Source organism: Manis javanica, chromosome 3 (genome assembly GCF_040802235.1).
Source record: "Manis javanica isolate MJ-LG chromosome 3, MJ_LKY, whole genome shotgun sequence".
In the NCBI taxonomy this organism is placed as follows: Eukaryota; Metazoa; Chordata; class Mammalia; order Pholidota; family Manidae; genus Manis; species Manis javanica.
The window spans coordinates 26070647-26097909 of record NC_133158.1 but is presented as its reverse complement, the minus strand read 5'-3'; the positions used below and the strand labels follow the sequence as shown (position 1 = coordinate 26097909).

Genomic DNA, 27263 nt, shown 5'->3' with positions numbered 1-27263 from the left:
GATATATTCATTTGACAAAATTCTAGAAAATATGAACTCACAGATAGTAACAGAAAGCAGATCAGTAGTTGCCAGAGGTGGGGAGGGGCTGGAGGGAGGGAGGGGATGGAATTCATTCTCTTTATTGGGATGATGGTTTTCCAAGTGTATCCAGATGTCAAAATCATCAAGTTTTATACTTTAAATGCATGTATTTTTTGTACATCAATTACTTCTTAATAAAGCTTATAAAACAGTATTAGGCATGATTCTGGCTTGGTTTTTCGGGGGGAAAAAGCATATATCAATATATATCTCCATACACACACACGTATATATACATATACATATATATGCATAGAGATTGTTTTGTGCTGGTCTCATCCTATCGATAGTAACATGATCGGCTCGAAATATCTGGGGTCATTACAGAATGCCCTGTGAATGCCCCACAGATGATATTTCCCCTTTCCAAACCAGTGGTATAACTGGACCTACCCTTAGGGTTCTTCTTATGATTTCAAGACAAGCAAGACATTTTGGCAAATTAAAGGTTTATTACTGACAAGATCTGGAAGTTTCAGAGCACACCTGGGGCCGCGCAGTGAAGTTGCAGGTAGAAAGAGAGCACGCTCAGGCCTGCCATTCTGCCTTTATTGGGGCTGAGGGTGGGAGCCTAGGGCTCATGGGTTGGTAAATTTAAAACGTGAGAGTGGACATTGGAAGGGCAGGGACAAGACAAGTGAAGCAGCCTAAATGGTCAATCAACCATGGTCTCTAACAAGGGGCCTCAGTGGGGAGGGCTGGTCTTGCTCATTACCTAGGCGTATGGCCAGTAGTGTGGTCACTGGAGATGGCCTTGCTGAAGATCTCTGAAATGCAAGCTTCTGCAGTCGAAGCTTGTCAGGCTCTTGCATGACAAAAAAGAAAGAAAAAAAAAACAACTGTCAGGGTTTCACACTACCCATATTTGCTTATGTATCCATACATATATAGATAGTTATATGACTTAGCATGACTCACAAAGCCCTGTGTGATCCGGTGCCTGGCACCCTCCCCAGCATCATTCCTCACCCCTGGCCCCTTAACCTTCCGTGTTAGCCACAGAGAACTACTTTCTTTTCTCCATCTTCATGCACCCTGTCCCCTTCTGGCTCTCTCACTTGTGCTGTACTCCTGTCTGGGACATGGTCTCACCTTCTACTGTCTTTCCTTGGTTAACTTCTCTTGATTCTTAAGGTCTCAGGTAAGGCAGGCCCTTCTCCCTCAGCCCAAATCTCTGCCCTTTGGCACCTGGTATTGTAATTGTTTCATACTCTCTCTCTGCTGCTACCTTGTAAGTGTCGCAAAGGCAAGATGCCATCTTTTGTTGGTGGAGGTATCCCTAATACTTGGCACCTATCCCTGGCCCACAGGGAGTACTGACTGGATATGTGTTTAAATGAATGACCAAAATGATATTTTAAAATCCCAGTGAACAAGCACTGCTTTTGTATACTAAGGTATCATTAAGAAACAAAAAAGTCACATGTGATTAATATTCTCCAATGTGCAGGCCCACATAATGTTAAGAGTATTAAAATAATATGTCACATAGTGGTAAAGAATATATTAGAGCTATTCAGACCTGGTCTACCAGTTGCCAGGGAAGTAACCTTGAGCAAGGTACTTTCTCTCCCTGGGCCTCTGTTTTCCCTTCAATATAATGGGAATATTGATCTGCCATCTCCGTTATGAAGTTTCAATCAGATAATGCACAAAAACTGCTTAGTATGGAGCCAGCACCCCAGAGGTGCTGAGTTGTTATTATTATCACACCAGCATTGTCATTCAGACCGATCCATGACAGCTGTCAGCTAAGACCTCACATTTATCTGTTTCTCTTCCTTTCACAAAGCATTTCTCAGGTAGTAATTTAGTTGCTAGCTCGCAGGAACTTTGCAAGAAGGTGACACAGATGTTATTATTTCCCATTTTAAAAGAAAGCTGAGGCCCAGGGAAGCTGAATAAATGGCACTAGGAGCCAGTCTTACAACGCTTCCCAAGCACCCTACAAAGGGTGTTTGCTGGGGGTCTTGCCGGCTCCTTAGCCTGTAAAAGGGATTGAAGGCCCCTACCTAACTCCCCAGGTGGCCCCAAGCATTTGGGGTTGTTCCTGGGCCTCTTTGTTCTCTCAGCCACTAGGCCGTCCTGTTCCCACCATCTTATCGCAATTGCATATGGCCTCAGGCAGCTGATAACTTCTGTCTGCTCAGCTCCAACACCAGATGGAACATAGCCTCCCTACCTGAGTCCCCCTCCTCCCCCTCTACAAACTGCCTCACCTGACAGAGGCCCAGTCCTCCCTTCTCCCCTCCCCACTGCACACATTGTCTCCCTTCTCCCCTTTCCCTCCCTCATCATTTCTAGTCCTCTGTTTCCTAAGACACCCTTCCCTCTGGGCTGCTTCTTTCCCACAAAAATGCTGAAATCCCCTCATTTGATTAGGTAAAGCCCTTTACCACCTCACACACATTCTCCTCCCCAGCCTCAGGTACAGTTTACCTGGGAGCTCAGGGCTCAGCGAAAGAAAGGTCCACCTCACCTGGCTCCTACCTCATTCATCTCAGAGCCCTGATTATTTCCTTCGTTTTTGGCCCAGCAGAAAAATGTGTTTGATTGCCTGTTTAATTTTATTTCCCTCCTGTCATTAAGAAAAATGGGAACCTGTCACACAGAACCCTGGTTTCAGGCTTCTCTCAAAAAAAAAAGTAGTAATTTCTTTCCATTAAATTGCTACATGAGAAATGCTTTGTAAAAGGATTTGACAACATGGGGTCCTCAATCAAACGTGGCAGAAACAAACTGAAGTGGAGTAAAGGCTGTTCCCTTAGCTAGGTAAGTCCTTGACTCCACCAGAAGCCACCAGACCCGCAGGTTCATGTGAGTCAAAAGTCTGGCCTCTGGAATAATTTGACTTTTTAATCCTTTCTCTGACAATATCACCCAACTGGTAGAGGTTTTACGTCAGTCTTTTTTCTTCCCTTATGTAAGTGGAAAGACCCAGTATAGAGATGCATTTTTCCACTGATGTAAATTATACTACCACCCCAAATTAGATAGCAGAAGCAGTTACATGCAGTTTGGTTTTAAATATATTTTCCACCCCATGCAAAAATGTTATATGGCATATTTAGAATCTTTCCCCCTCTCTTACAGTCAAGGTTTTTTTCATGACAACTGAAATTCCCATTATTCGACTATCCACCATGTGCTTTGAGATGTGGGTATGATTCTAGCTGATTCCAGAACCATAGCTGAAGAAGCATAATTTCTATCTTATGAGTAGCGTTCAGCAGTGTAGCCCCTCACATGCCAGGTTTAATGCTCATTAACTGAATTGCTCTTTAGTTTACTGTTTGAAGCTCAATGTGTATTTTCCAAGAAAGCTCTAGTTCCTTTTAAGCCCTGACGCTGTTTTTCTATTCCTCCCAATCTGCAGATTCGCTGACCCTCAATTTCGCCCACAGATCCTTAGCCCAGACCCGAGTCGAGCTGGTGGTAACTGTGGAAACTTGCTCTCTCCCTGCTGACTCCTAATAGCCCCGTGTTTTGTTTTCCCCTGAGGGGTCCCCAGCAAGCACCATCGAAAGGAGGGCTCAAGTCCCAGAGCCTGGTTCCCAGGGCAGCTCCAGAGCACTTGGGAACTTGTTTGAAATGCAGATTCTCAGCCCCACTTCAGACCTACTGAATCCAAACCTGCATTTTAGCAAGATTCCTAAAGATTATTTTACTGTTAAATAAAAAGGTAATTTCTTTAGTGAAAAAGACTGTAAAGTAAATGACAGAGAGTAAATATGACAGTCACCAGGAAGAGGCACTTACTTTACAGAGAGCAGCTGCTCTCAAAGGCTTTGGTCTTAGTACCCATTTCCACTCTTAGAGATTGTTCAGGATGCTAATGAGCTCTATTTATGTGGGTTATATCTATCAGCAGAGGCCATATTAGACATTGACACTGATGAATTTTTAAGTTTTTAAAAATTTAAAGAAAGTGTAAATTCATTTAAAAATAATAAACATTACATAATAATATGTATTTTATGAAATCAGCTAGATCTTCTAAAACACCAAGAATGAATGAGAGTGGCGTTGTTTTACATTTTTGCAAACCTCTTTAAATATCTGCCTTAAAAGAAGACACCTGGATTCTCATATCCGCTTCTGCAGTCTGTGGCAGCATTCTGTGTTATGCGGTGTGCAGAGAACTTCACTGCACACGTGGGAGAGAAGGAGCCAAAAAACGGCAAATACCAGCCTGGTATTGTGATGGCGAGGCGGTGGTGGAGAAAGGCTTCCCAGCGGGATGGCATGTAAAGGGAGATCTCTAAGATAAGGAGCCTGACAGTGGAAAGACTTCTCAGTGTTAGCAGCATAGAGAGAGCGTGCAGTGAAGGTGTCAATGAGACTTCTGGTCCCAACTTTTCCTAGACTAGCTGCGTGACCATGGACATGTCCTTTGCCCTCTCTGAGCCTCAGTTTCTGGTCTGTTTTATGAGAAGGGTGGTCTCTAATATTCCAGCCCTCATCCACTCCCCGCCCACCCATCTCGCGCCGTCCCCTCGCCACTACCAAGTACCTAGGCGGTGGCAGCGGGAACTTCGGACCAACTCTCTCATTTGTCCAGCAGAGGGCGATAGAGACCAGCCCGGGCTGGGCCCCTTCCACCCGGAGGCCCTTCGCCGCCTCCCCGCGAGGACGCGAGGTTCCCTCGTGATCCGGGCGGTTTCCTTGGCACCAGCTGGCACCAGGTATCTCAGGCAACCCGGGCCGTCCCCGGGGAGCGGCTGGGAGCCCGGAGAACCCTTCGCATTGACCCAAACTTGGCCAGGTTGGGATGCTCGGATTCTCCTGGCAAATCTGGGAGGAGCCGAAGGGAAGAACTGGTTTGGGCGAAGACACATTTTTTTTGTTCCCGCACTGGGTCTTTCGGTGGGGAACCACCCAGGAGCTGTTGACTCCTCACAGCAAAAACCGGGCGGGGTGGCCGGAAGGGAACAAGACGGAGGCCGCGCCAGCTCTCCCCGGGGGCTGCCTGCCTGCAGGCGCGGGGCTGCGCTTGCATCAGCTGCCGGAGCCCTGCAGAGCCGGCGACGTCAGCCGCCTTCCCAGAAGAATTCCACCGCCTGCGGCAGGACCGGAGCCGGGGCCGCGTGCGGGCGGGGGCTTTGGTTTCGGAGGAGGACACTCGCCTGCCGCGGCTCCTCTCCGGGTCCGCACTCTGTTGCCATGGAGACGGTAGCATCCCGGCAGCCTGGGTGAGGCCGACCCGCCCCCGGGGAAGTGACCCGGAGCACGGCCCACTCAGGATCCCACTGGCTCCAGGGTGGCGGCCCAAGGAGCCGGGGCTGCGCGCCCAGGATTCTCCCCCTGGGGGCGCCCTCTGGGCTCCCTTCCTGATAGTGCAGGATATTATCAAGCTGTCACAGCGCTCTCGCCGGAGGGTCTCAGAAACAACCCAGTCTGAGCCTGCTTGTGCCTGGCAAAACTGACCTTTTTTTTTTTTTCCCAAGACCTGACCTCTCAATCCTCTAAGGTTTTGTTTTTTTCTTCTTTCTCTCCTTGGAGCAGTTTCTTAGGATTCTCCTCGGAAGATTCACGGGTCTCATCCACTTTCAGGGAGACAATGTTAAAGTCATAAAGTCATTTTGCAAACTTACATTAAGCACTTAGAACGTGCCAGGCAAAGAGAGAGGGGGATGGTAATAAAAATAGTGCTAGCCAGTGTGTGCTGAACGCTTGCAACCGTTCCAGAGACGTGAGCTCATTTAGTCTCCACCATAGCCGGGGAGGTAGGCATCGTCCTATTTTATAGAGAAGGGAACCCAGGTGATCAGAACCAGCTCGAGAGTAAAAGCAGATCTGAGTGCTAAACCAGGGTTCTCAACTATTAGCAGGCCACCTCTAAAACATGAACTACAATGGTGGTTATGACCCTTGGTCTCTGGAATTGATGTATTTTTACTGCACTGGAACCATGCATTTAATCTTTAATTACGTGTTAATAATGATTGAGAAGATCAGGGCAAAAATAATCCTAAAAAAGGAGTAAGAAATAAATAACAATAATTTAAATGTAGCTAACATGGACCGAATGGCTGCTCTATGTCTGGCACTGTGCTAAACTTCCTACAATCATTACCACATTTGATATTCACAACAGCTCTGGGAGGTTGGTTTGGTTATTATGGTCCCCACTTTGCAGATGAGGAAACTGAGGCACAAAGAGATGAAGAAACTTGTCCATGTCCCATAACTAGTAGATTAATACCTAGTAATTAATAGAATCATGTCCTGGTCCCATAGTAGGCATTCAATACAATTGCACCCTGCTTTGGAGAGAGTGGAAAGAGGGCAGTGTATAAAAACACCAAGAAAACCTCATTCATTGGAAACATTTTCATCCAAGATTTATTACAATTTGAAAGCAGATGAGGGCAGGGTTCACTTTTTCTCCATGGAAAAAAAATGTTGCTAAGCAAATAGTATAAACAAGGTGAGAACACTTTTAAAGAACATTTTAGAGTTTAGAAGCACTTTTCTTACCCAGGATCCAACTTCCTTTTTGCAACACACCTGAAAAGTAGTTGTAACTGGTCATTCAGTCCCAATTTACACAGGCAAACTCCAGGAATTTGCAGAGAAGACCTTTTAACCACGAAAGAAAACAAACATGTTTCAAGGACACAAAAATAAACCACGCACAACATCCAAAAGGTGGAAACAACTCAAATGTCCATCAACTGATAATTGAATAAATAAAATATGATCTATACATACAATAGAATAATATAGTCTTACAAATAAAGAAAATTCTGACACATGCTACTACATGGATGAACCCTGAAGATATGTTAAAGGAAATAAACCAGTCACAAAGGGACATTTTGTATGATTCCACTTATATGAGGTACCTAGAAAACACAAATCTATAAAGACAGAAAGTAGAATAGAGGTTATCAGGGTCTGGGGGACGGGGTAGGGGTAGGAAGTTAGTGTTTAATGGCTATAGAGTTTCTGTTTGGGAGGGTGAACAATTTCTAGAAATGTCTGGTGGTGATGGTTGCACAACATTGTGAATGCACTGAAGGCCAATGAATTGTACTTTGAGAGAGAATTAAAATGATAAGTTTTATTCTGTGTATATTTTACCACAGTGAAAAAATAAAATTTAAAAAGTATACTGTCTTAGCACTCTCCGTTTGTATTGACTTTTACTTTTAAAAGGGGATCCTCATGTGTTTATTAAAGCAAGAGCAGCTTTAACCCAAGACCCATTTCTTGGCTTTGCCAGTGTTGCTGCCTCTGCTTGAAAGTAAGAAAACGTCACACCTTTAAAAATAGCTCACAATTGTGTTTTCGCTAAATACAGGAGGCTGGTATTCCCCTCAGGTATTCCAAATGAGCAAGATCTGGCCAGGAACGGGAGGACTGTGAGTGAGTCACTGTTTTGGCAGGTGAGGTCTTCATGGGGTGACCGTCTGCACTGAGCAGGCTCCCCACCTCCCACATCTTCCATCTCCTTCCCTCAGGGGTGGCCAAGTCACCAGCCAGCTTAGCTGGAAGTCTATGTGCTCTGGTGTGATGTTCAGTGGGAGACATTCCTCTTTATGACTCAGTGACTCAACACCCCAACAGATGGGCTCATGAAGCCGTCAGTTTCCAAAGCCAGCTACAGGGTTGACACCCTGGACTGCCAAGTCATGGTCTATGAGCAAAAGAGGGAAGATATATATCCTTGGAAGGGAGAGAAGAGTTTTCTGTTTGTTGGAATGCTCAGTATCTAAGAAATGGTGGAATGGTTCTACTTATCTTGATTATCCTGGTTAAGACACCTTAGGGGAGTGGCACACAGAAGGAGACAGTAAATATTTGCTAAATGAGTATTACTTGGGAGGAGTGCACCACAGAACAATTCCCAAACGACTAGTACCAAATATATTTTTACTCAGGTTCCACCAACCCTGGTTTTTTCGAAGGGGCACCAGATTAGAACTTGATGTAGTTCCATGGAATTGACACAGATTTCATGTGAACAGCTATGGTATCAACACACAGGATTATCGTGTTTATTCAGGTAACTAAGTTATTAATATGTGGTAATGTGAAGGGACTTTCTCAGACATGTTTGTACATTCATCCAGCAACCATTATTAGCAGAGGTACCATGCATATAAAATGAAAGAGAGCGAGAAACAGAAAGTTTTTGATTTATTTGTTTTGCCTTTTTCTTCTTTAGTCTCTATACTGTTGAGTAGTCAATCTGTACGATTCAAGGTACATGAGCCTTAGCATCAGACAAGCCTTGAATTAGTCAGTCAGGACTCTGGTTGCAAGAGACAGAAACTGGATTCAAATTAGCTAGAGAGGTAAAAAAGAATTCAGGTGATAGCTTCAGGCAAAGCTGTATCCAGCTGCGGAAATGCCTGTGTTAGGGATCTATTCTATATTTTTCAACTCTGCTTTCATAAGTCCATGAGGTGGTCCCAGTAACTCTGGGCTTACATTGTACCAGTGTAACAACTTCATTAGAAAGAAATCTTCCTTCCCAACAAAAACATCTCATTGACTAAGAACCTCACACCCTGAGAAAGAGAAAGATGTTTCCAGAATAAAAGTGAATGGTTGCTAGGCAGGCAAAAACAATAGGTGTCCACTCCCTGTACACAAATGTGTGCCTGTAAGAGAGAGGGTTTATGGCTTAGGTGCCACTTTCCTGGTTTGCCAGTGAGTCAGTCTGGTGTTGCAAAATGTGTGGGCTCTGGACTGGGCAGACCTGAGTCAAAACAGGCTCTTCACTAGCTTTGTGCCCTCCAGCAACTCACTTAAAAGTAATCATCCTATAGCTACCGTGCTTTCAACATGAGACATGTACTAGGCCGTATGCATATCATCTCATTTACTCTGCAGAGGAGTAACTATTTTTTTGTCCTATTTTACAGATGAAGTAGCTGAGGGCCAGAGGAATCAAGTGACCTGCCTGAGGTCACTAAGCTAGTAAGGGGCCCTCCAGCCCGGGGCACTGTCTCAGAACGGCCTCTCTGGGCCTCCCTCTCCTTGCCTGCAAAATGGGTGTGAGACGGAGAAGAACGTGGAGGAAAATGAAGAGCAAAAGGAGAAACAACAATAAAATGTTCACGGCATATTAAATATGCAATAAATCTCGTTCTCTTCACCTGTTCTTCCACCCTCTTCTTCCCTTCCTTTCTCTGTCTTTTTCTTTCATTGGTCACTTCATTCAGTCCTGGCTTTCCTTTCCTCACTCCTTGCTTCCTTTTTTCCCACCTCCCTCCTTTTTCTTTCCCTCACGTATTTGTAAAGTCCTTGCCTGGTCCAGGGTGCTATTTTCTGAATCACAAACAGAGGGAGGATAAACCCTGGGTTTTATTCGTCTTTACAGCCCTCGCCCTCATGTACCTCACCTGGAGAGGGGCTCACGGCCACCGTGGACCTCGGGGTAATGCTGTGACTTGTCCAACGTCAGCTTCTAGTTCACTGCGAAGGGGAAAACCAGGGCGAATGGGCCCACCTGGTGCCTCCGTGCTCGCCGCTCTCTGCTTGAAAGTTTTACTAATTGCTTTAATCTGAATCTCCCTGCTCTGACGGAGGCCAGACAGTTCCAGGGGCTTCCTATCGCAGCCCCGGTTCCGGCTACAGCCCTTGCCTGACCTCTCTGTCACCCCTCTCCCACCTGCGGGGAGGCCTGATGAATTGGAAAGGAAGTGAGCAGCAGGCAAAGACAGCCTCGGGGCTTTGCGATAAGCACCTTTAATTTGGACGTGTCCTAACTAGAGATCAGGAGGAGTTGACATTCAGAGGGGAAAGCTGGGCTTTACCCAGATCCTGGGCGGGTGGGGGCAGGGGCTGGGCCCCTGGGCAGAGGCAGGGGTGACACCTAGAATGTGGCCTTCCTGCAGGAAGGTCAGGTGTCAGGAGAAGGGACTTGAAAACAGTGAACCTCTAGCTCTTTAATAACCATTTAATAATGTTGTGGCCTTGAGGACACATAGTCACATAAGTGACAGAGCTAAGAGGGCCTCGGCCCCCGTACTCCCTGCAGTCTCCACCCCACGCCTTCTCCCAGGGCGGCTCAGGGGTGCGTGTGAATGTGTCCTCACTCCGTGTCCAAGCCCCTCAGGTCACTCCACGTGGGTTTCCCCACCTAGGTGGCCCTACAGTTGGATTCAGGGTCTCCCCTCTCGGGGCAGCATTTCCAGAAGCAGAAATGACCTCCTATTCACCCCCCTTCCCCAACCTAGGGGTAAGGCTCTTGGGGGGTCACGGGGAGCCATGTCCTGAAAGGGAAGAGGTCTGGTGAAGCTCACTTGTATTAAGGACCACCTCAACCCAGAGAAAGAGCATTAACAATCCCCATTTTACAGCTGGGGGTGCTGAGGTTCACAAGTTTGTCAAGGCAGAAGAGGCAGTGTCTGCTGGCTGAAATGGGCTTTAGTCACCAGGATGCCTGGCACCTGGGCCCTGTGATTTCCTCGCTCAGTAGTCCTGAAGCTCTAAGGTGCCCACAGACAACTTGGGGAGTTGTTGCAATGCAGATTCTGATTCAGCCAAGTCTGGGAGGGGCCTGAGCTCCTGAATTTCTGACGTGCTCCCAGGTGCTGGCACCACTGTGAACAGCAAGGTTCCACTGGCCTGCTGTCTTTCTGACGAGCCTCGAGCAGAGGATGCTTAAATTCACCACTCAAGCAGGCCAATGGGAAGTCCAGCTTTGTGCTCTCCAAAGTGCGATGTGCTGTGAGTTCCCAGTGTGCACGGGATTCTGGACGCTTAGTAAGACAATGAGGTGAAAGATCTCTTTAAATAATTTTTTGGTATTAACTACATGTTGAAATAATATTATTGATAGAGGGGGTAAAATAAAATATATTAAAAAATGTACTTGACCTGTGTCTTTTTACTTTTTTAAGGTGAGCAGTGCCAAATTTAAAGTTATGCCTGTGGCTTGCATTCTGTTTTCATTGACTAGCCCTGGTCCACAGCATTAGCTCTCAACCAGATGAACAACTTTGAGCCTCAGCCAGCGTGTATTTGGCAATATCTGGAGACATTTAGGTAGTCATCTCTAAGGGGCTTGCTGCTGGCATCTAACCAGAGGAGGCCAGAGGCGCAGCCAAACATCCTACCATGGCCAGGATAACCCTTCACAACTGAGGATCATCTACCCAGCATGTCAATAGCGCCAAGGTTGAAAAATTCTGGTCTAGAACCATCCCTGTGATCTCTGCAATTATTTAATGACTTGTCCGTGTCTTTGTGCCCCTGCTGGAACATGAGTCCCATGAGATCAGGAATGCTGCCTGCCTGAGACTGTTAGGATGGGGCCTGGTGAGCTACAGGCTTGGCATTCTGTGGTATGTGCACTGACAGTCTGACCACCCCAGCCATCCGAAGGGTTTGAATGCATGCGAATCCATGCCGGCCCCCCAGCCACAGGCCACACCACACAGTGAGACCACACCACCTTGAAAGCAAGCTAGGCCAAGACAGACTCCCAGTGTCCCGGCGGGATCACCCTGGCAACCGCACATTCATCAGTCTCTCCGCATCGGGCGCTGACCCAGGAGGCAGAGCTAGGAATGTGCGTGGAGGGCTGTCTGTCCTCTGCTGGGCCATCTGGCCACACCCTAGCAGGCTTTTCACGGTCCACTGGTGCTTTGGTTCCAGTGACTGTGTTTACCACCCAATGGGGGTGTCAGAGGGCTGGCTCCAGCCCCTCTGGCCTGCCGCCTTCCTCCACTGGTGGGTGCTGTAGAAGGCCCAGGATTTCTAAGAGTCATCCCTCCCTCTCCAGAGGCTGGTGGGTGGGGAGGGTGAGGCCAAAAGAACAACGTGGACCCACCCAGGGCGTGCAAGGGAATGGACTTGGGGCAGATTAATCTTCCTTGTTCAGATAGCTCTTTAATCTTCAGGGTAGTCTTGAAAGCCCTGTGCTGGGCCTTCTCCCTCCTCACTTGTCACTCCCTAGGGTGGGACCCTGTCCTGGTGGGAGTCAGGAACCTGGGTTTGGCCCCAGAACGGGGCTCTGTGACCTTGGACATGTGCGGGAAGCGCTTTAGACCTCTGTTTCCTCTTTCATAAAATGTGAGGAGCAGCGAGAGGACTATGAGCTGTGCCGATCTTTAAATCTGTGTTTTCCTCGACTCTTCAAGGAAAAGCCTGGGCTCCTTGGCGCGGCCCAGGTCTGGGTCTCCTGTCGTACATGCTTTCCAAGCTTCAGCTGCAAAGGCCTGCCTTTGGTTCTGTCAGCGTGCTTTGCTCTGTTTTGCCTTCTAGTCTGTGGACATGCCATTCTGCTCTTCCACAGAGTTTTCTGGAGCAGGGCTTAAAAGCATCTCAGTGGATCACTTGATGTATGTTGACTGCGCCGTTTTGGCAACTCACTTACCCTCTCTGTGCCTCAGTCTCCTCTCCTGGAAAATTAGAATAACAATGGTACCATTGTTAACAACAGTGCCCAACACCCAGACAGCAACAAAGAAGAAAGTCCCTATCCCCATTATCATCATTTCTGGAGCCTGTTCCCACTCATCTCTCAGGAATTATCCCAATGGCCACCCTCTTCCAGGAAGCCTTCCTGGATTCCCACCAGGTGGCTGAGATAGTTACCCCTCCTCTGAGTTCTGACTCACCTTGGACTCATCTCTGTCACCACCTTTATCACCTGGGTGGTAACTGCCTGTTTACTTGTCTGGCTCCCCTCAATAGATGGCCACCTCCTCTAGCCAATAGGCTACAAACAGACCACCTGCTGGCTCAGACACAGGTGTGCTTGAGCCAGACCACAGAGGAATTTTGGAAATAATTGATTAGGATGCTGAATTTGGGACATAGGATGGTTCTCTACAAAATAAAGTCTCTGTGAAAAAAATCTGAAAAATGAAATCATCCTTAAAAAAAAAAAAGTTGATTTCACATCCTATTTGCAAGCCTGGATTTCCAGGTTTTCTTGGAAAATCAGAAGCTCTGCTAACACCAGCCACCATCATCCTCTGTACCTGCAGGCTGGCTCTAAGTTTTCTGCAGGCCCCACCCAGCCCAATTACTCACACCCTCTGCCCCAGAAATAAGGTAATGATACAAACCTTTCATCTAAATCAGCACACTTCTGAGATTGAGAGGGGGATGCTATTTATAACAACAAATAAACCAGCCTGCCCAGGGAAACTGGAGCACACACTCCTGAACTATAGGGTAGGGGTCCTGGGTATTGTCGGGTCCCACATCACAGGCTTCCTGCCACATAAATGCTCCACAAATGTTAACAATAAGTGGTATTCCTTGACTATTTGCCTAGTGTGTTAACTCATGCGGTCCTCCTGAGAACACCACAAGGGAGGGATTGTTGTCTTCCCTTTGCAGGTGAGCAAACTGAGGCACAATATATTAGTAGCCCGCCTCCCCTGCACAGCCAGGACATGGGGGACCAAGGTAATCCGAGTCGAGAAGCCCATGTGTTCGGTCAAACCAAGAATTAACTCTCAAGAGCCTTCTCAAGCTGTAAAAAGCTGTAGTTCCTTTATCTGTTTCCCTATGATTTTCTCCTTTCTCTTCCAAGTCTCTCCCTCCTTTTGTTCTGTCCTTTATCTGACTCATACTTGCTTCGCTCTGCCACCCTCTCCCTCTCTTGCCTTTTGCTCCTCCCCCTTCCATGTCTCCCATCTGGGTGGTCCTCACTGGCTCCTGTGCTGGCTCCTGAGCGTTCTCTGTTTCCGCCTGCGTCTCCCCCACTCCTTCTCCGGGACAGCTGCCTTGTCCCGCTGTCTCTCTCTCGCCATCTCTCTGCTCTCCCTTCCTCTCTCTCCCCTCTTCTCTCGTGCATTCTTACCAACCAAGAGTAAATCAACCCTTGTGTGGTAGAAGAATGTTCTCAGGGACCCCCTGTTGGTGTTGGTTTGCAGAAATCCAACAAGCCAGGCCCTGTGTCTTCTCCACACTTTGCTGAGAACTCAGTGGACAGAGGCACAAAGGCCTCAAGCGGTGAGAGTCAGAACCTGGGGGATGGGCTGCTTCTCCCACAGTCCCAGCCTGTGTCTCCGTGGGAGCAACTGGCTGGACGTGCTTGACTTTCAGCAGACAGGCCTCCAAAAAAGGAAATTGCTCTGGGCTCAGGCCTTGCTTGACGATAGACCAGCAGGTAAAAAGGACTAACGGTGTGTCTTTCATTTCGTCAAGAGCGGTAACAAGAGCACATTTTTCACAAAAGGCATCCCTCCAATGTTGGGGATCGAATGCGTAACGAATGCCTTTTCAAGGCACAAGATGGTCTTGGAATACTCTTTTGAAGCCCAGGAGAAAGGCAACTTCTTCTGAACAAACACACAAGGAGAAACATAATAGGGTGGGAGAAAGAGGTTTTCCTCACCAGCATCCAAAGCCAAGAATTAAGGGGAAGACACGGCAGAGGGGAAGGGAGAAGGGAAATGGAACAGGAGCCGACAGGGGTGGCCCGAGGAAGAGTCGCTGAGAGAAGGAGAAAGAAGGGGAGAGGGTGACAGGCTTTTCCACATTCAAGGGGAGGCTGCAGTGGCTTCAGGCTGAGGTGGCCACCAGGTTGGTTCTGTGCGAAGGAACACGCACTTTACTGAGGAAGGGAGGAGGGTGAGGAGAAGAGAGCAGAAGACCACAAAATGCAGATGTCCAGGCTCAAATCCCAGCCTGAGCTCCAGCCTGTTTCACCTTGGTTTCCAGATGGGTGTTCGGGCGGCCTGAAGGGGAAGTGCTCAGGCGAAGCTCCGCGGGTGGCAATGAGTCAGGGCCCCACCCAGGCCCCTGCAACCCCAGGGGCCTCTCGCCCACAGGCCTGGCAGCAGCTGGGCATTCTCAGGAGAGGGCAAGGCCGAAGGGGCATGGCAGATCATCCAAATTCACTCCTGATGACCTGCAGCCACAGGATCTAGCTCCAGAGCCATGTTCCTTGGGTGGCTCCATCCATTCTGGCAATCAGTGGTGAGCTGGCTGCCAAATGTTTGCAGTTTCGAGATTTGAATAGCACAAAGGGAACAGACCTACAGCAGGGGACCAGCCCAGTTGTAAAACCCTGTCACCAGTTGATTACCCACCCCCCTTCAGTTGTGAGCCCTGAGAGGGCAGGAGCCCTGCCGTGTGCCCCACTGTATACCCAGCTCGGGACCCTCAGGCTGGTATGCAGTAGGTGCTCAAAAACTGAATGGATTAGCATGCATTCCAATCTCCCTGCTGTCCCTGATTCATTGTGTGATCCTGCCCAGATCCTTTAGCTTCTCTGAGCTGCCACTTCCCTTATCAGAACAATGGATGGTGCCAGGAAAAGTATAGACTAGATGCCTCATTACCCCCCACCCCACCCCTCATCACTCCCCCACCCCCTTAGTGAAATAAGACACTGAGGGCATCTAGTCTATAGCTGTGATAAGGCAGGGGTGCAAGGAGATCTCTTCCAGTTTGGAAAGCCTGCAGCTTCTGTAGCTGGTAGTTCCAGATGTCAGTTTTTAGGAAGACAGCGTAGTGATGTAGTTAAGGGCTCACGCTCTGGAGGTCCAATACCTGGGTTCACATGCTGCCTCCACCCCTCACTCCCTGTGTGATCCTGGGCAAGCTACTTTACCTCTCTGAGCTTGTTTTCCTATGTGCAAAAGAGAGTTGCCATGAGGTGTAAATGAGATCAATCTCATGCAGTCCCTAGTCTGTCCCTAGTGGCACATAGTAGATGTTCAATTCGTGCAGGCCATTACCCCTGGTTTCTACCACCCAGGCCTGTGAGGCAGACGTGACTCTCCCCAGGGTACAAAAGAGGAAACCAGAGCCAGCCAGGTGGAGAGGCCTGCTGACAGCAGAACCAGAACCAGACACCTCCTGCCTCCCCCAGGCCCACCACAGCTGCCAGAAATAAGGTGATGTATCACCATTCCTGCCTCCACCCCTTGCCCTGGTGGAGAAGTGAAACACAAATCCACTGCTGTCAGAAAGAAGAGAAGGACCCAGCTGAGGTGAGGAGAGTCCAGTGGCCTCTGAATCCTGTCAAAATGATAGTCTAGGGCAAGGTCAAGTCCAGGGCGGTGAGAGGGTGGAAGGGGTGGGAGGATAGTGTGACAAGAAGGACACTGGGCTGAGCTGACCAGTGGCAAGGGGTGAAAAGCTGGTCTAGAGAATGCGGAAGGAAGCCCTTTTATCAGTGTTAACAAGAACAGAGAGGGAAGTTGTTTGCATCTGGCCAGATACCTCGACTGTGACCTCCTGTCTCTAAGGAGAGGGGTCCCTGCAAGCTTTGCTTTCAAAAGTCTCTTGGGAGAAGACTCAGGGCCCTGATTCTTAGAAGCTGCCCTCACCCCAGCCGAATAAACCTCTTAGTGGCTTTTGACCAACTCCAAAGGGATGGCCTGCCTGCCTGTAACCTCAGGCTCTAATGAGAGCTGGCCTTTCCCATGCCTTGAGCCTGCCCATGTTTACAGAGGAGGACCCTGAGTCTGTAGCCTGACCTCTGGTCCCATCAGCATTCTAGGGTCCTAGCGGCTTCACCAGCGAGGCCTCAGTGTTCCCACCTGTAAAGTGGAGCTGTTGAGGCCACATTCGTACCTTTACTCCTTCCTCTCCTGTTCCCTCCAGAGCAAAGGATGTGGAATTCTAAGGCAAAAGGCACCCTGATCAAATGGTATGGATTAGCCAGTAACCTAGCACTGAGGTCAGCCTCTGGAAGCAATTGAAGATGGCCCAGGCATCTGAGATTCCAAACCCCCACAGGCAGGCAGAAGTGTTCCCTCCCACACGGGGCCGCCTCCCTTCCTGAGCAATTCTGCTCCGATTCTGTGGGTGAAGCAGCTGGGCTTCCTGCACAGCTCCAATGCCAAGCATGTTACAGATCGGAGACCAGGCAGGATGCTCCAGCCATAACCACTCTTCCTACGGTATTGAGCACTCCTTGTCAGCCAGGCACAGGCCACTAGTGACCATCTCTTTCCTCCTCACACCAACCCTAGATAAGGCACACACATACATCACACCCATTTTATATCCACAGAAGCTGAGGCTCAGAGAGGGACCTTACCCAGGATCAGGTAACACAGTGGAGATTCAAACAGAAGTGACTCCTTTTGACAGAGCCCCTCCATTTAAATCTACACTGAGATTTGGAATATGTGTATTTTTCTTTCTTAATTAATTAAAAGCACTTCCATCTTAGAAGGACCATGGATTGCTTGCATTTGAAAAGGGAGTAACCGATCAAAGCATTTACAAATACTGTGATGTATTGCCTGGAATTTGATTTAAAACAATCCAGTTTGGGGGAGAATATAAATAAAACATGAGCTGGTAATTTTTGAAGCTGGGTATTGGGTACTTATACTGTTCTCTCCCACTGTGAATGTGTTTGTAAATGTCCATGAGCATCTAATTTAACTTTAGCATTTAAAAAGTAGTTAGTTCACGATAAATGAACTGGCATTGGTAAGGCCCTGTCATACCCTACAGCTGAAAGCACTGTAAGGTCTCCTCAAAAAAGGCATTCATTACAGCCTCCTGGTTCTGCAATTCCTGGACCACAAGGGCCCCCATTGCATCCACGAGAACAATCTGCCCCAAAACACGGGCCAAGTGGAGACTGCATGCTAGGTCCCTGCAGCTGCGCTGTGGTTTTGTGACGGCATTTGGAACCATATGTGGCTCACGTTCATCCACTCAGGAGATTTGGGTAATCTCTTATAGATGTTACCAGCAAAAGGCGGCGGCTACTCCTGTCCTGGGACACCCCAAAATTGGGGACTCTGACTTCCACATGACGGCCAAGTGTCCATGAGTGGCCCCTCTCTGCAGGCCTCCAATGACCTCTGCCCGGTGCCCCGGGAGCTCCATTTGTCCTTCCAGACTCTCTTGAAACAAGGAGCCTCTGTCTGCAGCCTTCCCTGTCTGTGACTGCTCCTTCCTCAGACAAGTGGAATCACCTTTTTATTGGCCTTTATTATATTTAACTATACTCATTCATTTATTCAATAATTATTTATTGAGCACAACTGTATGCACTGGGGTTACAGCCGATAGCAAGCAGATGAATAGATAGATAAATAATAGATGGCATAGTTTACAGATAGCATGTAACAGACATGGTCCTCATGCTCCAGGAGCTTCTGATTTCTGAGGGGAGAAAAGCAATAATCAACTATTAATGCTATTATTCATTTAATTATGATTCTGGCAAGTGCTTTAAAGAAGTACAGAAGCTGTGAGGACATATAAGGAAGAATGCAATTCAATAGGGTGGGGGGTGCCGAGATCTGATAGGGTCGGGGAATGCTGAAGATTGAAGGAAGGCTTTGGGGAGAGAAGAGTGTCTAAACTAAGAGCAGAGTTTTGAGGCATTCATCAGCCAAACAAGGAAAACAGTTTATTCCACCCAGAGGAAACAGCATGGGCAAAGGAGAAGAGGAGCATGGCTTGTTGAAGGAGGTGAAGGAATGCAGTGTGGACTGAATACTGATGAGGACAAGGAGGAGGGAGATGATGGGGGATCATGAAGGAGCCTGAAGGGCAAGTTGAGGATGATAGAATGCTCATGAAGTTGTGTGTGCGGGGCTGGGAGGAAGGTGATGTTACTCTTTGAAACCTAAAAGCCCCACTCTGTTTGCTAGGGGACTGAGTGGGTCAAAAAAGGGCACATACAGATGCTGCTAAACCTGGGCACATTTGTGAGAACTGGGAGAAAGCATCCCTCTAGGAAGGCACAGCCCTGTGGACCCATGCTTAGGGAATGGAGCCGGGCCAGAATTTCAGCCTCTACTAACTCTGAACCAGTACCATTGTGCAGTGAACAACCTGTGCGACTATACACAGTGACTATGGATTCTGGGGAACAGAAAAATCAAAAGGCTATTGAACATTTGTTGAGAAGTCTGCCTCTTCTACTTCGAATTCTGAGTTCTTAAGCTCCATATTCATGTTTGTAACCCTGGTGTACCTAGGAGATGCTTCAGATGTTTGCCGAATGGATGATTCTCTGGCCACTTTTTTTCTCCATTAGGCTTTCTGTCTTCTTTCCTTCTAAATTCATAATGGTATCCTTCCAATGCACATCTGCTAGGCATTATGAAGCACTGTGCTAGATACTTTGCCTTTCTAGTCCTCCAAACATCTTGCCCTCTTTCATTCAACAGAGAGTGGGGCCACAGTCGCACAGCTAGGAAGGTGGGCAGGGACCTTTCTAAATCCTTGACAGGCAAGTGTCTGGATCTGTCCAGTCCTGGGGGCATGGTGAGAGGGTGGGGAGGCATACCTTCTGGTAAGGGTTCTTGTGTTTGACTCTCTAAACCAAATCCTTTGTCACAGCTGAAATGGACCATTTGGGGCCCCATTTTCCAGGTGGACCAGAGAAGGACTGGTCATTTCTCAGAGTCACTGAGTAAGTGAGAGCTAGAGCAGGACTAGGAACCAGGTCCCCTGACAAGTTTGGAGAAGTGAATAGATATCAGGACTGGAGATCGGAAGAGAGAGACCAGGGGTGGGGGCAGCTCTCGAGGGATGGTATCTGCCTGTGATGGTTATCTGTGAGGCTGCCAGGGTGAGCTCGGGACACTGGAGAGGACAAGAAGGGAGAGAAAACAGGGCTTCCTTAGGGAGTGGGTGGTCTCTAAACTGAAATCCATTTGGATACAAAATATAGCCCGAGATTTTTTAGACACAAAGTGGGATTTCTTGTTCTGGGCTTCTTCAGTCAGGAAGCCGTTGGCCAATAGCCAGGATGGCCTTTGCTGACAGCAGGCCAGTGACAGCCCACTCTCAGGGCACCAGCTGAAGTCTGAGAGATGGCCTGGTTCCCCTCCCAGGGTCCCCACCCCAGGTGCCCTGTGCGGGGGCCCCCTGCAGTTCTGCGGGTGCCCACTTGCGGTTTTCCTGCCTCTGGTTCTGTGTCACAGCAGCTCTTTTGTCAGTTGCCTCGCATCCCACCAGCATTGCCCTGAGCTGGAAAATCCCTCAGAGTCTGAGCAGCCCGTGACCAGAGAGGCAGGAAACTGTGACAAGGAGGCACGCAGGGTGTGAGGTTTATTCTTAGTGTGTGACTGGGAAGGGCAGGGCTGTGTGGGGGTGGAGTGGGATGGGAGGGTCAGGATAGGACAAAGACATCCCAAAAGAGGGGACTCCTCAGAGAATTTCAGACTAGTTTTCTTTCCCAGAACGTTGCCTTTTGCTTCCAGCAACTAGGATTGGGTCTCCATGGAGCTTCTTCCGGGACATCTCAGGATCCAGGGTTTAGACCTCAAATTACCAGGTTTCGTAGCAGTAGCAATGGCAGTAATGTAAGTAATAGTTGTCAGAAGTCAGGCACTTGCAAGGTGCCAGGGTTTGTGTGTTTAGTACTGGCTGGCACACAGTAAGCCCTCAATAAATGGCAGCCTTGTTTTAATCCACACACCTACCTTAAGAAGTAGGTGTGAACCATTTTGCAGATGGGGAAACTGAGGCTCAAAGAGCATAAGCCATTTTCCCAGTGTCATATAGCTATTCCTTCATCCACTGATGCAATGAATATTTATCAAGTCCATGCCATGTGGTGGCCACTGTCCTAGATGACATGTTTATCTGTGGATATTCTAGAATGGAGACCAAGGGTGAGTAAAAAGCAACTCAAAGAAGAAGGCAACTGCAGGTCGGGAAGGGAAGCAGGCAGGACAAGGAAAGACAGGAACATGAGCATGGTGGTGTTTTAGAAAGGATGTGGGGACAGCTTTTTTGGGAAGTGACATTTGAGCTAAGGTTGCATGGGTAAGAAGGAGCCTGAGAAAGGCTGTTCCCAGCAGAACAACAGCAAGAACAAAGGCCCTGGGGTGGCAGAGAACCTAGTGGGTCTCCAGGAGGCCCAGGGAGGGCCTGAGGGGAGTAGGGTCAAGCATGGGGGTGGCGGGGGAAAGCAGGTGGGCCTGGGTCACAGCAGCCTTCCAGACCACGGGAGACAGATGGCTTTGTCAAGGGCTGTGACTGGCAGGAGCTGGATTTTAATCCATGAATTCTGGCCTCCGTGGTGAGCCTGGCTCTGCCCTTTGCCTCAGGCCTCAGTCCTGACTGAGCCGGCTTCCGTGTGGGTGACTCCCCTGGGTCTCTGCTGGCCGAGACCCCCTTCACTCGTGGTGTGTCATAGGACAGGCAGCTCAGGAGCCCTTTGGGCCTGTGGGTTCCCCTTTGAACAACAGGAACAAACCAGGGTGATCGGACAGCCAGCCCTAGGACGGAGCAGCTGTTCAAACCCAGGACTCTGCCTCCGCAGCTTTCCCAGACTTCCAGGCCTTCTCCCTTTCTCTGCTTACCATTCCATCAGCATCGGCCCGACCTGGGTTCAAATCCTACCTTCATGACTAATGGGACAGTGAGCAAGAGGTTTAATCATCTCTGTGAGCCTCACTTCCCTCGCCTGTGAAATGGGCTAATGTCTGTCTGCTCTCGTAGGGCTGTGAGTGAACATTTAACACTATAGGAATAATATCAGCAAACACTGAGAGCCTGCTCTGGGCCAGGTATGTGCTAATTGCCTTGTGTACATTAACTCAATTTATCCTCATATCAACAACACGGGATAGGTATTGTTATCAGAGTCAGCTTCTTGTGCATGTGGCCCATGCAGTCACACAGGACCACCTCGAGCTTCGGGGGGTCCCACACTTGGTTCTGTACTCAGACTTTGCCATCTTGAAATTCTTAACTTTTCGATGAGGGTCCCTCACTGCATTTTCATTTTGCACTGGGCCCTACAAACTATGTAGCTGTTCCTGATTATTATATATTCATTCATATATTCAAGAGGGATTTATTGAGCCAGGCATAGTTCAAGGCCCTGGGAAGGTAGGACTGAACAAAACATAATTTCCCACCCTCACAGAGTTTACTTTGCATTACTTTGCCAGATGAGGGAACTGAAGTTCAGAGAAGGTGAGTTACCTGTTCAAGGTCACACAGCGACTTAGGGGGTATCCAAGTTCCAACTCAGAGCTCTTAACCACAATCCAATCCCCCCTGCAGCATAAGACTGGAAATGTTTAACAGGATGCCAGGCAAAGAAATAGCCAAATCTAAGTGTTCCAAATATGTTAAATCATTTTGTTACAACAGTCCCACTTTAGCAACAAGGAAATGGAGGCTCAGAGAGTTTAGGTAACTTGCCCAGAGTCACACTGCTGCTTAAGAAGCAAAGCTGAGATTAGGAACGCAAGCAGACTGGCTCAGAGCCATGCTCCTAAGCCTCTCCAGAGCATTGCCCTTTGAAGCAACCATTCAGAAAATGGTGTATTTTATAGTTATTTTAATCACCATTATTTTCATTTTTGTCTCCGGATCCCCACACACAGGCACAAGGCATGGCCAGAATCACTAGGTTCCGAGCGAAAGGATCAGCAGATGAGTGAGCAGATTCATTCAACATCTACAGCTGCCCCCCACCACACAACCCCACCAAATCTGACGTGACAATGCCTTGACACTCATCCTCCTCTATCTTGTCTTGAGCCAGTGATGAAAGCTCTCTGTGCTCAGGATGTAAAAACCAGGGTCGTGTCTTCCAGTAAACAGGCCGGGGCTTGAAGGGAGGGGGTGTGTGGGGAGTAGTTGACAGCGATGGTTATCACTGAGTGAAAGCTTTCTTCTTCCTCCCTCTAAGATGACAGGGCTTGTCATAGAGGTTCCCTTCCCTGAAGACTGTCACTGTTTGGAGGGTCTCTCATCTCCCATGCTTGGGCTGATTTGAGGAATTTATCAGTCTACAGGTTTTAAGCACTGGGCGATTTCTAGGGCTCCGGAAGAGACCCCTGCCAGATTTCCCATTATCCTCATGGCTGTCTAACACTCCCTGTCATTCATTATTCAACAAAATAGTTACTGAGTGCCTACTGCGTGGCAGGCATTTTTCTAGGAACCGGCGATGTAGCAGATAATAAAACATGAAAATTCCTGCTTTCAGGGAGCTTGTATTCTAGTCCCAGATATTTCCAGCTGGAATTCTTGTGATCGGATGGCAGACTTTGGGAATTTTACCTTGTTGGGCACTGGATATTTTTCTCTCTTATAAGTAGTATCCAGTTTGGGTTAGGACACAATTAAGGTGCTTTTTAATTGTTTCAGGTGGGGGAGGAAATCTAACCCCTGTTACTCCATTTTGGCCAGAATCAGACATTTTTCCTTATGAGAAACCCTCTGGACCTGGGAGAGGCAAGACTTGAAACCTCATCAGTTATTTATACCTTCATGTAAATGAGCTTATAAGATCCTTTCTGAAGTCCGTGGTAAGAGGAAAACAATAGAAGTAGAATGTAGAATTTAGGAGCTAAATCCCAAACTGCTCCTTATGGCCATTGTTTCATTTGAATTAATCACAGTCTTGCAAATCTGTCAGCAAGTCAAGTGCTTCTATTTTATGGATGAGGAGGAATGTGAAGCTTGGAGCGCTTAAATGGCTGGCTCGAAAACACACAGCTAGTTAAGACTCAGAGCTGCTGACGTCTACCCTAGAGCTCCCTGTAACACACCTCGGTCTGGGATGGCCGTCCAGGGAGGGCAGAGGGCATCTCTGTCCCCACACTTAGGCTGACTTGGCTTCACACACTGCTGGTCTTACCCCTTCTGCTTCTGACTTTTCTGACAACAGCTTCGGTGCACAAGTCAGCACAGCAGCTCATGTTCCCTGAGCAGCGGCTACCGGTTTAGGAAGGCGGAAAAGAGAAATCTGACCAGAATATAAATTCCACGAGGGCAGCGACCACATCCGTTTGCGTTACCCCAGGTCCCCAGCACCTGACCCCTAGTAGTTTTTAAAGGAATATTTGTTGAACAATAATATACAAAGTAATGAATTTGGGGGTTAAACAGACAATAAAGAAGCCCCAGTTGCTTCGTGGATAATACAGGGACATGTATAACAATGATCTTTGATTTTGTTGATGTAGTGTGCGCTCCATGAGGGTGGAGGTTTTTGTCTGTTTTATTTTCGCACCGCTGTATTTCCAGCATCTAAAACTGTGCTTGTCACATAGTAGGTGCTTATGCAATATTTGCTGGGTGAACAGACAAGGGTAAAACATCTAGTTTTCACTGAATGTATATGCCTAAATAGGACCCCTTATCACACTGTGGTTCCAAGCAAGGCATTTGAGGTCAGACCTGAGTTTGACTCCTGGCTCTGCCACTTGCTAGCCAGAAAAAAGCCTCTGAGCCTCAGTTTCTCTGGTGCATATAATTAGAGTCATCATCTTTGCATCGGGTGTCCTATGGATTAAGTGAGGTCATGTATATAAAGTGCTCAGCATAGTTCAGGAATAAAGAAAATGCTCCAAAGTTATTAAAGTCCTCACAGGGCTAAGAGTGAGGGTCCACTTTCTTAAGGACCAATTTTCTCCAAAAGGACTTTTATATCCCTGGTATTCCCCCCAAAGGTTCCAGGTTGTTTTCCTGAAAGATGACGCTGCCTGGAAAATAAGATCCCATCAAATCTCTAGTAGGCCACTTAGCTACCCCTCGAGCCTGCAGGGCAGTGCCCCACTGTGCCTTGAGCTATCGTGGTCCTGATGCAGCGGGATTTACCTTGCATGGCACCTGGGCCTTTAGCATGTGCCTTTTCTTGTCTAATGGTTGGCCTGGCCTCAAAGCTACAAAGCAGTCCAAGTGAAGCGGATGCTCAAGAGATCTTCAGTGGAGATAGCAAGTGAAATCTAGTCCCCCAGCAAAGGCAGCCAGCAGATAAAGTGACGGCCCCGAGCTCTGCCTTCCGCGCTGAGGTCTGTCTACCCTCATCAGTGTATCCACTCCAGGTCTGGGGCTTTGCCAACTCAAAGGGCAGAGTTCGGGGTCTTTCTGGCCTCAACTCTTTCGGCCTGTAGACACCAAAAGCATTATTGATTTTGGCCTTAGTAACTTCGGTCACTATTAAGGGAAGATGCTGTGGTTTGGAAGAGAATAGCCAATGAGACTAACCTCGCTGTAGACGGCAAGGCCAGGCAGCCGTACAGACAAGTGATCAGATAGGCCTCTGACACTGAGAGGGTGGTGTGACTCAGAAGATTATATAGGGTGCCAGGCACAGAGAAAGCTCTCAGTTCATGAAAGCAATTATGTTGATTTGAAAATAAAGGAGATTCTAGACCTAAATGTCCCTATCTTTCTTTTCATTGAACTGATTCAAATGCATGTCATCTCCCCAAGCAGACCATAAGCTCCATAAAAACAAAAATGATGGTGCATACTATTTTCATTCTTCTCTCTTCCTGCCCACCCTGCCCATCACACACAGGATGGCAGCATCGAGCAGCCTGCTAGCCACATGGTCACGGAGTGTCCTGGATGAGGGAAGAGAGAAAAAAATTTAGGCACAGAGACAGAAAGTGATTTGCCCCCAGTCACGCAGCTCAAACTAGACTCCAGGTCACCTGCCTGGTGATTTCTGATGTTTTTTCCTCTGTCAGGGTTAAAGGCACCAGTCTTCACCCTCCACAATGGCCCTGTCACTTCCCACCTCCCCCAGCTTATCTACTATATTCTATACATCTTCAAGGTGATTATTATCTTTATAGTTATTTTTATAGTCACCCAAGGCTCATCCTGATCCACTTCCCTCTCATTGGAGATAAAGGAATTTTTGACTTTGCATTCCAGCTAGGGTGGCTTTCTTTCTCATATCTGCCCTAGCCTCTCACCTTGAGGGCTTTGGCATTTGCATGTTCCCCTGCCCAGAACACCAAATGCTAAGGCTGCTGTAAATGCTAGAAGGACCACTAACTGGGTGACTTCATCTCCCGAAATGTATGATCTCAAGTTCTGGAGGCTAGACCTGGAGGATCAAGGTGCTGTCAGGGCTGGCTCCTCCTCCCAAGGGCTGGGAGCCTCTGCTCCAGACTTTCCCCAGCTTCTGCTGGACTGCTGACTACCACCGGCATTCCTGGGCCTGTGGATGTGTCACTCTGATAGCGCCTTCATCTTCATGTGCCTGTGCGCACATCCATCTCTGTGTCTAGATTTTCCCTTTTGCTAAGGGCAGCAGTCATATTGGAAGAGCCCCACTAATGATCTCATATTAACTTGATTACCTCTGTTGAAGATCCTATTTCCAAATAAGGTCACATTCTGAGGTGTTAGAATTTTGACATCTTTTGAGGGTGAACACAGTTCAACACATAACAGGTGCCTTTCTTACTTCCTTCCCCACCCAACTAGACAATTGCTCCTTATCCATTCCATCTCAGGCAAGCCTTCTCTGAACATCCCAGACCACACCAGGCCCTGTTGCCTGCCCTTGCATATGCTTCCTTCATATATGTTCCAGATTGTTATCCACTGTGTGATTATCTGATCAGCACCTGTGTCTCCCTCAGACTAACCACTTCACAAGGGCAAGAGCCTGACTGTCCCAGGGACTGCTGTGGCCCCAAAGCTCAGAACCAGAGCTATCTATAAAGGATATCAATAAACAGCTGTGGTCTGAATGAGTGGAGAGGTTAGTCTTTGCTAGAAGATGGAGAGGTTAGTCTTTGCTAATCACAAAAATGAAGACGAGGTCTTAAGCAAGGGACTTTGAGGCAGAGAGGGTAGTGTTTTCTCCAGAGAGAAAGAATTTCCTCCAGGACCCACCCAGGGCCAGAGCTCTGCCCTCACACAGCCTCACCACCCTTGACTGATGGTCCTTGTCTCTGCTTCCCACCCAGTTGCCCTGGGAGAATCCCTCTCAGCATAGCAGGGAAGGCCTTGGGAGCCTCAGGGAAGCTGGAGGTGTTAGAAGGGATGGTAAGGGGAACAGCTCAGAAACCCAACCCCTGGCATGGAGCTGGGGGGCAGGTTCACAGAAGGTGCTCGCTTTTTCCAGGAAAGCATTCTAATTAACAGCCAAGGGTGCCCCAAGTGCCAGGGACTCACAGTTGCTGTGCAAAAGGCGACAAGGTGGACTTTGTTTGGGATACCCCACCTGGAGTGGCCATTCTGGGCTCACCTGTGTAGGACATGCAGATTTGACTTTTGTGGACTCTCCTTTCCCTTGTGTGGATGGGGAGACCAGGTGGACATATCGGGGATCTTGATCTGGGTCAATGGAAGCAACTCAACTTGCCCCCTTGCCCTCCAGAAATTCCAGCCCCCATTCTTTCCAGGACCCACAGCTTGGGAGCACCTCATAGGCCCCAGAATCCCAAAGGGAAAAATGAAGGCCTCCCAAAACCCAGCCCAGGACAAGGGCCAAGCTGGAAAATGTGACTTGCAGGCCAGTCACCACGTTTTTCCCCAGTGAAAGGCTGACTCAT

At 48.2% G+C, this 27263-nt stretch overlaps 1 long non-coding RNA gene across 1 annotated transcript; it reads right to left on the bottom strand.

Annotated features, from left to right (window-relative positions):
- Positions 1 to 526: 526 nt before the first annotated feature.
- Positions 527 to 9615, bottom strand: LOC140848141 (uncharacterized). Its single transcript, XR_012128686.1, has 3 exons — positions 9441 to 9615; positions 6565 to 6666; positions 527 to 889 (listed from the first exon to the last, which is right to left on the bottom strand). It is a non-coding gene; the product is annotated as an uncharacterized lncRNA (long non-coding RNA).
- Positions 9616 to 27263: the final 17648 nt, after the last annotated feature.